The following is a 12670-nucleotide window of genomic DNA, read 5'->3' as shown; positions in this document are numbered from 1 at the left end:
ATCCCTCTCTTTTAAAACCTATTTTACCCTTCTTTTTATTATATTACCTTTTCTCCATCTCTGTTTATATTTTAACTTTTCTCCAATTTTTTTTGTGTTTGTTTGCAACTTTTTACCTTTTTAATTTTTTTGCTTTACTTTTTTCCCTTCCTTTTTCCTAATAGTTCCTTATCTCTTACCCCCCCCCCATAGTTTCCAGCATTATGGCAAAGAAGGGGAGCAGCAGCGCCAGGCCCCCAAATACAAGCATCAGACACCTTCCTTATGGGCGGCGGCGGCGTCAAGGTGTGCAGCCCCGCGCCATATTTTCCAAGGTGGAGGTGGCTGCCTTGGTGATCTGTGCCTTGGTGATCTTTGTGCAGCGCCACCTCCCCTCCACCTTGGCAGCAGACGGTAGGCCCAGGTCTCGGTACGGCCTCAGGGTGAAGCACCAATGCTGCGAGAGGGTGCGCCGGGCTGTGCGCTGCAGCTCTGGGGTCCGCTGCACCCAGCAACAGCTGACGCACCGGTGGGCTGACATCCTAGATCGGGAGATCGACCTGCTAGGCTTTGAGGTTGCGGGGCTCGGTGAGTAATAATTAATTATAAGTTTTGTTCAATGCTAATAGTTTCTTCCCAAATAGAAAGCATGTTGCTCACAAACACGTAAGTTAACTTTATGGTACAAATATAGGGGCCTATTTATAATCTGTTTGTGCTGGATTTGCATAATTATTTTTACGCAAACCTGGAGCAAACTTAACTCCATATTTATATTTTGGCGCTGGACATGTTCGGTGCCAAAATATTGGAGATAAAGTAATTTTTCGCCTGCGTGAAACCGCCTTGCATCAATGAGATGCAAGGCAGGTGTTCCTGTCCAAAAAATGACTCAAACACCTTAGCACCATATTTATCCACCAGGGTAAAAATGACACACGGGTGGGGGGACGACCCTAAAAATGACGCTAAGCCCGATTTGGTCAAATTTTAACACCTGGGTCAGGGCAGGTGTTAAACTTAGGTAAACGCACCACTACTTAAGGAAAACACATAGAAGCAACATCATAGCCCAACAGGTCAACATGGAGGTGCTACTGATGCAGCATGCTAGACGGCGCAGAGCACAGGACCAACAGCAGCAGCCACCACCACCCTGATGTGGCCCCCAAAGGCAACGCAGAAGGCAGGAAAGGGTCTTCAGGAACAGGACACCCCTCCATGGCCTCAGGGAACAGGACATCATCCGGAGGTATAGACTCAACTGGCAAGCCATACAGCCGCTGGTGTGCCAAATTGAGCCACAAAAACAGCCAGCCTGCAGACACCACACATTATACTACTGGTGACCAAGTGGCTAGCTGTCCTGGATATGTTGGCAAGTGGCGCCTTCCAAACAACGGGTGCCCTGGTTCCTGGGGTATCACAGCCCTCATTCTCTGCCTTCCTTCCCAAGGTCCTAGATGTCATCATCTCCCTCACAACCCGCCACATCAATTTCCCCAAAACCCAGCAGAAGCAGCAGGAGATCAAATTTTTTTTTTTTTTTAAATACATGGCTTCCCGCATGTGCTTGGTGCAATTGGCTGCACCCATGTCCGGATTATACCACCTGCAGCAACAGAGCATATATTCCGAAACAGAAAGCACACACACTCCATTAATGTGCAGGCCATTGTCGATCACCGGGGTTTGATCACCAACATCGTGGCAAAGTATTGTGGGAGTGTACATGATTCATTCATCTTCCGTCACTGCACCATCAATCAACACTTCCAGGATGGACGATTTGGAAATGGCCTACTTGTTGGTAAGTACAGAAACCTACTTATATACACACTGCACAGCAACCCTCTAGGACACACAACACATACACCACGACATCGACACGTGGACAGGAACACACTGAGGTTGTGACACCGCTAGGCATGTTTGATATCCTCACCCAATGGGAGACACACCTAGGGACAAATGACAGTTCCAAATAACAACAGATGCCACTCCACAGACACAAGGGAAAAATTGTAAACAACACAATGATAAAGACATGGCCCCAACTGGCAGTACATTTGGGAAGATTAATCTTTCACTATCACATCAATAACACTCAATCCAACACCCTTCAAACCAAAATGTACTGTGTAAGGGGTGTGTAATGTGTTTTGCTGCAGGTCAAACACCATGACACACATAGCATGATGATGACTACAATAAAGGTCACGTGCAATCATTGAGGCTGCACCAATTTCTCACATCACTCCTGCTCTCACATTGCCTACTACCAAGAAGCAAGTGGACTGTGCGAAGAACACATATTGATGGGACAATATTGAAAGTGCACATTCCTACACATACGCATTGCGACAAATTAACAATCGAAATGACAACCTCACAACCAAGTTAGCCATCTGAACTAGAACATGTTCAGTAGTATAGGTACACGTTACAACCTGAGTCGACTTGGCAAGGGCAGAGAAATAGGTCTGCAGTGAACTTGTCACACATGCGAAATTAGTGCATAGTCAATTGTTAACACGTCAGTGCTCACAACGTACGGAGATGTTTTGCACATTGTCACCTTGCAAAATCTATGGGCCTCACTGAAGGTTAAATAATTCTATTGCATATGTGAAATTGTATGGAATGTCCAGGGTATATAGATGCAACCGTGTTACCACCACTGTCGAATTGATTCTGTGCATGGAAGTATCATCTCACCCCCAGTTAAGACACAGGGACACCTATTTCACAAGTCACAATTCAAGGGACTACACACTATAATGCAACTCTACAAAAATACTGCTGACATCTGGTCAACAGCCAAACACCAGTTCAGATAAGGAAACAACCCAATGCGTTTACACTGTTTACCTTACCACTATGCACTGCAAATGTCTCTCAGTACCTCATTGGCAATTCATGTACCTCTGCACTGAATGACACTTCACCCCAGCATGTCCAATGACATGTCCCTCACCATTGCACTTGTGTTGCATCACAATAGCAGACGTCACATTAATGGACTTTCAATCCTGGACTATGTAAATATTGCACTACAGCATTTTAAAATAAATTGCACTTACACAACCACTTTGTCTCTGTGGAATGTGACACATCAAGGCCCATATTTATACTTTTTTAGCGCTGCATTTCTGTCATTTTGTGACGCAAAAGCGGCGCAAACTTACAAAATACAATTGTATTTTGTAAGTTTGCGCCGCTTTTGCATAAAAAAGTGGCACAAATGCAGCACTAAAAAGGTATAAATATGGCCTAAGGGCCAGATGTATCAAAGGATTTTACCCATTCTGTGTCTATGGGAAAAAGCTTTAGTACATATGGCCCTAAATGTGTAGGAGATATGTGATGTATGTAACATGTCAATGGCCATAGAATGCCAATACAACAGTGGGCTGACAACTATGCACTGGGGTCTGGATCTGTGGTTCCTTAGGCTTATTTCTGAAGTGTAATTAGAACAAACAGTATAATGCTGTGTAGAACAGAAAAAGTCAGCTCCAAAGTATGTATAAGCTGAAAATCAATGTGGCCAACATTCCCTTCAAGACAATCTTTATGTATGTGACATCTGACTATAAACTTTAATCACACACACACACCATACAGCGGGAATGGATGTGTACGAGTGTATGGACACTTATGTAACCTGGGAGTACAATGTAAGAAATGATAGGTGTGAGTTATGTATCCAGAACTACATAAGATTATAACATCACTCAGCTTATTAGGGTTCACATGAACATCAGGCTGCAGGCAAATGTCCCAGAGTGCCCAAGATTCCAAATCAGGACTCAAACGCTGACAGATTTAAAAACACACCAACCTTTATAACACTTTGGGAACCATAGTAACCTTGAGTGGTAGGTGCAATGGATGGCAGATGCATAGAGAGTAGTTTTGGTGTAGCTGCCAATGTGACAGCACATTAGAAATTGTGAATAACCATGTCAACAATGGGATTCTGATGCAGGATGGAACACAAATGCAAATACTAAATTGACACTGTTCACCTATGCCAAGGCCCTGATCCCCAAGCATATGACACATGCTCTAAACGAGTACCTAAAACTTTATTTCACAGTAAGAAAGTATACCAAAACTAGGGGAAACACCTTAACTAACCTAACCTATCCTAACTACACATTACCCACAACTGGCCCTAACTACCCTAAGCTAAACTTACTGATCACATTTAACTTAACACTCTAAGCATCAACCCCCCACCACCCTTATATGACGGGACACATGTAGGACAACATATAATAACCTAAACAAATACTAACTTATCCTAAACAAATACATATTTTTTGGTGTTTTTTTTTTTATATTTAACATTTTTCTTTTTACACATAAACCCCAACATCATCCTCCACCCACCCACAAACAGATATGTAATAATATACCCCCTCCACCCCCAGCCCACTTATATTAACTAAACTAACAGTCTACTCTAACCTAACACTAAGCCCCCTAAACCCACTAAAGATAAGAACGAGGAAAGAGGAGGGAGAGGAGGGAATCATGGGTGAGGATCCATAATTTACAAATTGGCGCTCCGCAGGATCTTTTTGAAACCCTGCAGTCTCCTGCTATTGCAGGACACCTCCTGCTGCAGCCTGTCTATGCTGCGCAACATTCGTTGCATGTCACGTTTAAGTGTCCGTATGTTCTGATTGTCAATCACAGCAGCTGGGGTTGTCTGTGTACTACTTGTGGATGCCATTGCTGATGCTGGTGCCGTGGTTGGAGGGGGAGATGCAGGAGGTGCTGCTTGTTGGCCCGGAGCAGATGAAGTTGAGGGATCTGCTACAGTGGCTGTCATCCTTGGGGCCACTATAGTCTGAGCTGTGGTGGTTGTGGCTGTTGTGGGCAATGCTGCCCCCCCCTGGGCAAATGCCCTCCACACCCCTGTGGCTCTCCCATGGCGATATCGACGTGCCATATTGCGGAACCCAGCCTCCACATCTAGTATGTGGCGGCAACTCACTGCCCGCCTCTGGAATTCCCGTATCTCCTGGGCATTCATGTTGGCAGCTGTAAAAATAGAGAAAGACAAACATTAGTGACATCATTGTCTGATACAAATATACAGATGATACTCTAACACTTCATCAAAAATAGCACATACAGTCCAAATCACAGTACAGATGATAGAATGTCCCTGAGGAGTGACATGCCAACGCAGCCTACACATCAACTATATAACAGCATAGCAATGCACAACAAGTGTGTACTTAATTAAATGATCTGTGCATCTTTGTACTGCTATTAGTCACATAACAAATGCTGCAAGTACTCCACATGTGCATGGCCAACTAATAACTATCTTCTTGATGACAATCAAGGCCCACAAGACCTGTGATTTGTAAATGGAACTGGATGGATGGTATGCAGTTGGTAATCATGAAAGGGCATTGTAGATTGGAACACATGAATGTTTGAGTTACATGTCTGTCTTCTACACTGGGATTATCACACCTAGGTATACATATTTCCTGGCCCTAACCCTGTGCTTCGGGGGGATGGACATGGAACACATACTTTCAAACATCAAGGACAGCCAGGAAGTTTTGGACAGCTGTCCATGGGTTTAGTCATTCCACCACAGTTAAGGAGAGCTGCCAACTAGGATTGACTCAAACATTGGACAATCACATCCATACTAATTTTCTAAATGTGGACAATTGTCTTCATCATTTCATCTCACTGACACCTTTCCCAAATAATGCACATTGATGCAAGCACCCATCTGGCCTTGACCTGCATGCATGTCTATGACATTTCACTCAAGTGCTACATAAACGGAGCACAACATGTGGAGCTAGATGCTGCTGGAAAGTCAACCATAACAGGGATGCTCAAGTCTGTGGGTAAAGCTTCAGCATCACTGGTCTGTGTGAATCAGGGTATTACTTGCTGACTAAATCATGACACTGGCCACCTCCAAATTAATCATTTGCATAAATGTAGCAACAAGTCACCCTGTTCACCTGCCCATGCCTAAAGCGCAGCACTCTACTCCCAATATATGACTCTCTGCCACAGAATGTCCAACACGAACATGGAACAAAATGTCAACCTCCAGTCAAGTCACATATCAGATTATGTGGCAGCACATCATACCTTGCAATGAGTTCAACACACAGGAGTCAATCACACAACAGCTGCAAACACAACACAGGACAAACATATTAACACTTACTGGATACGTCTGGGTCCGCAAATCAAGCCACTTCACCGATTGTATATGGGGCGGGTCTACCTGTAAAACTTGGAAGGATGATTTGTGCTCAATGTCTGCTCACTGTACAAAACTTGGATCAACAAATTACTGTGTGTGACATTTTATATGATAGAGTAGCACATCAGGCATGTAGACACACCAACAGACATAGTCATGCAAACATGCATTGACACTGTCACTCCAGTGAGTGATAGACACACATATGCACACATGCACTGGCCCTAACAATCATGTGGTGCCAAACATGATTACTCAATTTTGTGCTTAACCCCTTAGCTGCTGGGCCTTTTCCCCCCCAGTGCTGAGCCCTTTTTTGGCTATTTGGGGTAGTTCGCGCTTAGGGCTAACTTTTTGTCCACATAAGCTAACCACGCCAAATTTGCGTCCTTTTTTTCCAACATCCTAGGGATTCTAATGGTACCCAGGCAAAAGGGCCGCCGAAGAAGGCTTGTGGTTTTTTCCCTGAAAATGCCATCAACAAAGGGTTTCTGGTGCTGAAATCACTATCTTCCCACCTTTCAGGAACGGGCAGACTTGAATCAGAAAACCACATTTTCCAACACAAATTTGGCATTTTACTGGGACATACCCCATTTTTACTATTTTTGGTGCTTTCAACCTCCTTCCAGTTAGTGACAGGAATGGGTGTGAAACCAATGCTGGATCCCGGAAAGCTAAACATTTCTGAAAACTAGACAACATTCTGAATTCAGCAAGGGGTCATTTGTGTAGATCCTACAAGGTTTTCCTACAGAAAATAACAGCTGAAATAAAAAAATATTGAAATTGAGCTGAAAACAACAGCCATTTTTCTTTATGTTTTACTCTGTAACTTTTTCCTGTGATGTCAGATTTCTGAAAGCAATATACCGTTTTGTCTGCTGGACTCTTCTGGTTGCGGGGATATAAAGGGCTTATAGGTTCATCAAGAACCCTAGGTACCCAGAGCCAATAAATGAGGTGCACCCTGCAGTTGGTTTTCATTCTATACTGGGTATACAGCAATTCATTTGCTGAAATATGAGGAGTGAAAAAGAGGTATCAAGAAAACCTTTGCATTTCCAAAATGGGATCAAGATAAGGTTTTGAGGAGCAGTGGTTATTTGCACATCTTTGAATTCCGAGGTGCCCATACTAGCATGTGAATTGCAGGGCATTTCTCAAATAGACGTCTTTTTTACACACTCTCTTATATTTGGAAGGAAAAAATGTAGAGAAAGATAAGGGGCAATAACACTTGTTTTGCTATTCTATGTTCCCCCAAGTCTCCCGATAAAAATGATACCTCACTTGTGTGGGTAGGCCTAGCGCCCGTGACAGGAAATGCCCCAAAACACAACGTGGACACATCCCATTTTTTCACAAAATACAGAGCTGTTTTTTTGCAAAGTGCCTACCTGTAGATTATGGCCTCTAGCTCAGCTGGCACATAGGGAAACCTACCAAACCTGTACATTTTTTAAAACTAGAGACCTAGGGGAATCCAAGATGGGGTGACTCGCGGGGCTCTGACCAGGTTCTGTTACCCAGAATCCTTTGCAAACCTCAAAAAGTGGCTAAAAAAACAAGTTTTCCTCACATTTCGGTGACAGAAAGTTCTGGAATCTGAGAGGAGCCACAAATTTCCTTCCACCCAGCATCCCCCCAAGTCTCCCGATAAAAATGATACCTCACTTGTGTGGGTAGGCCTAGCGCCCGCAACAGGAAATGCCCCAAAACACAACGTGGACACATCACAGAAAACAGAGCTGTTTTTTGCAAAGTGCCTACCTGTAGATTTTGGCCTCTAGCTCAGCCGGCACCTAGGGAAACCTACCAAACCTGTACATTTTTGAAAACTAGAGACCTAGGGGAATCCAAGATGGGGTGACTCGCGGGGCTCTGACCAGGTTCTGTTACCCAGAATCCTTTGCAAACCTCAAAAAGTGGCTAAAAAAAACAAGTTTTCCTCACATTTCGGTGACAGAAAGTTCTGGAATCTGAGAGGAGCCTCAAATTTCCTTCCACCCAGCGTCCCCCCAAGTCTCCCGATAAAAATGATACCTCACTTGTGTGGGTAAGCCTAGCGCCCGCGACAGGAAATGCCCCAAAACACAACGTGGACACATCACAGAAAACAGAGCTGTTTTTTGCAAAGTGCCTACCTGTAGATTTTGGCCTCTAGCTCAGCCGGCACCTAGGGAAACCTACCAAACCTGTGCATACATTTTTAAGGGATAACCGATTTCATGGGGTGCGGTATTAGGATTAATGCTAGGGACCAAACGATGTATTATGTGTGTGAGCATCATTTTTTAATGCATATGCGTTATAGTTTGACACATATGCGTCTTTTTTTATGCATTTGCGGCAATAAATCTGTCTTCAACTGTGTTTATGTCATTTTTAATTTTTTAACATGCATTCAGCCTATAACTATACAAAGATAGGATGGTATGACCTGCAGTGTGTGTTATAGTGTTTGGGCACACCACACCACTGCAGACCATAATACTCATGTTGTTGTGCCAGATTAGCTCTCTTAACTGACGGAACAGCAACACAAACTTTTGGAATAAAATTAGCATTTTCTAGTTTGAACAGGTGTTGCATCAATAGAGGATAGCAAGGCTATGCAACTAAACAAATAGACTCATGACCTGTGTGTTTATGTCTGTGAATTCCCTATTTAAATTGTTGTGGTGCCTCTGTGTGAACGTCACAAGAAATCTTTGCATACTGTGCATGTATGAATGTGTTATAATTGTGTAAAACCATCAGATGCCATTCATTGAGGTACATCAGTCATGATATGTGTTTGTTCTATCTGTTGCGTCTTATGCTGTGTGTACTTCCTTGACTTTGGGGACAAAACATTTCCCATGACGAACTATACACAGGATAGATTTAGGACGGTTGATAATGGCTATGTCAGATATGTAACCCATCACATTTAATGAAATGTTGAATACAATCTCATGGTCACTTATGTGTATACTACCCATGAGTCAGGCATTTGAACATGTTAGGTAGGTACAATGTTTGTGACACAGAGTCTCAAATCCAATCCTAAAATTGTTATCTACACCACAGTTTGAGTCATGTAACTGACCTATGTTTCTCCTGTGGCTGTGGAGGACCAGCAGACCATGCTGCATGTATTCACATATTTCCAGTGGCACAAAGGTGTCCAGTTCAAGTGTGTGGCCATGTGTACCCTATGTCAGTATTGGTCTCCATGTTGTCACAGTTACATGCATGTCTAGTCATGAGTCTATGGAGCCAATCCCTGAATTAACAGAGTATCCTTCAAAGCAGATTTGACCTAAAGCCAAAGATCAACTAACAACACACATGAGGATAGTCCAGCTATGGCACTGCAGAACTTTAATAAGGCTGGCGACAGGGCAACCTTGGTGTGCTTAAAAAACGTTATGGATCAATAATAGGAAACAGGCAGCTTTCATTACAACATTTGTACACAGGGTGGGGGCTGGATTACACCATATGAATTCATGTCCCAGAACAGAATACGATAAGTAAACTGATTAAACTATACTATAGCCTTAGAACCCACCGTAGCGGGCTCTACCGGCTATTAAAGGGCCGCTCCCCGGGTTAAATGCCCGAGCCGAAGGCGAGGACATTTAACAAGGGAGAGGGACTTTAATAGCCGGTAGAGCCCGCTACTGCGGGTTCTAAGGCTATTAGAACATTCTGCCACTCAGGGCAGAATGTTCTATTAAAAAAAAAAAAATGTTCACGGAGCACGAGGAGATTAAAATCCCCTCGGGCTCCGTGAGGCTTTGTTCACAGCTGTTGCTGTGAACAAAGCGAACATTGGAATGTTGGCGCTGCGGGTTTACCGGCCAGTAAAAGCCTGCAGCACTCCATTGTTTTCAATGGAGCTACCAACATTCCAATGTTCTAATATATATTTGAGTATTTATCGTAGACCTACCAGACACAATACCCCAGGAGGAAAGAGAGGGCATGGAAAGCAACAATGAGACAAATGTAGCCACAGGGAACCTCTATGGTTAACGCAAAGACAGGAACAAGTCAGGCTAACAGGATGCAGGCTCTGTCAGGAACAAACATGAACAAGGCAAATACGCAGTGAGCATACTCTGACTGGGAAACACTGGAACAACACTGTGGGAACTAAAAACAGTTTGTGCTGGGGTCTGCAACGTTACACAATCCCCCAAGGGCTCTGGTACACAAGTGATTTGTACACCAATGCACAACAAGGAGATTCAGAAAATGACAGCTTCTGAGCAGTTCCAGGAAGCAACAATGGCAGGGTAGGTTCAAATGGCTAGTCTGTATGGAAGTGCTCACAGGTGTGTGCAGCTTCAGTCTCTCACAAGTCCTGGAGTTGATGATCAAGTTCAAAGGGCCAACTGGAGCTTTCACATGGGAAGCAATGGACAGCTGATTACAGGTCCTACTACCAGGCAGTGCATAATCGGACCTGAAGTCCATGCAGACTGATGAACCTTGACTATGGCATGCCATACTGAAGAGGGAAGCACAGAGGAGTCAGAATGGGAGTCTGGGTGTGTGTGTAGATGAAGATTCTCGGGTACAGATAGTCCATTTACAGGGCCCCCTAGAGAAGGGTGGGCAGAGACTGAAAACATGGCAGTGTCAGGACTTATTACCTGGGATGGACTGCGCAGGGCATGTCTTGTGAGCAATGCTTGTCATACCTGGGTCACTTGTGCTATCCTTTTTCAGCTTAGAAGGACTTCTTGTCACACATGCTCCTTGTAGAGATAGCTGATGTCACACTTACTACTGTCAAGGGTCTGGTCATACATTCCTGTTACCAATGCAATAGCACATCCACTGCCTCATGTATGAAACACTTTTTTACCTTATGATTGATGGTGTCTTTGTTGTGTGTCATGTGCTGCAATGGACCATGTTGGCAACATGGATGTGTCTCATAGCTGTGGTCCTCTGATATTGCCCTTTAAATGTGAAATAGACAGGATATATGTCATTTACACTGTGTGTGATGCTTGCTGTACATTCATACCCATCAAATGTGATGTGGCTTTTTCAGTATCCTAATCTGTAGTTCTGCAATGCTCCATGAGGCTAAACTCTGATCATGATTCCTAGGGATCATGTGATGCATAAATAATTACCTAGAGCATGATTGAGTGATGAAGTGAGGTGTTTAATTACATATGATAACAAAGTGGTGATGGTGACTATAGGTAGAAGAAGTTTAGTATGATGTGTTGTCTCCTACGCAATCCAGCAGCTATGTTTGGATGTTCCCCCTCATTTTCACGGACAGCATCCTCCTCTTCCTCCTCTTCAGGCATTTGTGGATCTGGTTCATAGAGGGGAATGTTCCTCCTCACACAAATTTTGTGCAGGATGGCACAGGTCAAAATGATCTTGCAGACCATTTCAGGGGAATATAGGAGGCTGCCTCCAGTGATATCCAGGCACCTGAATCTGGACTTCAGGATGCCAAAAGTCCTCTCAACTATGGTGCATGTCCTATGATATGCCTCATTATAGGCACTCTCTGCTGCTGTGCTTGGGTTGGCAATTGGGGTCATGATCCATGGCTGGATCACGTAACCCTGATCAGATGAAAGAGAAAATGAGGGTAAGGGGCATATTTATACTCTGCTTGCGCCGAATGTGCGTCAAACATTTTGACGCACATTCGGCGCAAGCCTGCCCCATATTTATACTATGACGCCTGACCCCGCGGACGTCAAAATCCCACCATGTGCGCCATTTTTTGGAAGGGGGAACCTGCCTTGCGTTAATTATATGCAAGGTAGGCGTTCCCTTCAAAAAATTGACATTAAGGCCTGTGCGCCTTATTTATACTCAGGCGCCATTTTGACGCACAGGAGGGGGCGGGCCTTAAAAAACAGCGCCCAGCCTGATGGGCGCCGTTTTTTAATGTCTGGGTCAGGGCAGGCATTAAGGGACCCGTGGGCTCGGAAAGAGCCCAGAGGTGCCCTCCCATGCCCCCAGGGACACCCCCTGCCACCCTTGCCCACCCCAGGAGGACACCCAAGGATGGAGGGAGCCATCCCAGGGAAGGAAAGGTAAGTTCTGGTAAGTATATTTTTTTATTTTTTTTAAGTGGCATAGGGGGGCCTGATTTGGGCCCCCCTACATGCCACTAGACACCATGGGCAAGGGGGCATGACTCCTGTCTTTGCTATGACAGGAGTCATGTCAATGGGGATTGTGCGTAAAAAAAAATGGCGCAAGTCAGGTGTGAGGCCTGATTTTTGCCTCAGACCTGACTTGCATCATTTTTTGACGCACAACCCCCATTTTCGCATACGCCGGCGCTGCCTGGTGCGAGTCTTTTACGTGTACCAGTCTGCAGCGCCGGCTAACGTCATTCCATAAATAAGGCGCCCGCATGGCATGGTGCATTGAAATGGCGTTAGCCGG

This window comes from Pleurodeles waltl, chromosome 4_1 (genome assembly GCF_031143425.1).
Source record: "Pleurodeles waltl isolate 20211129_DDA chromosome 4_1, aPleWal1.hap1.20221129, whole genome shotgun sequence".
Classification (NCBI taxonomy): Eukaryota; Metazoa; Chordata; class Amphibia; order Caudata; family Salamandridae; genus Pleurodeles; species Pleurodeles waltl.
This window is presented reverse-complemented; position numbering follows the sequence as displayed.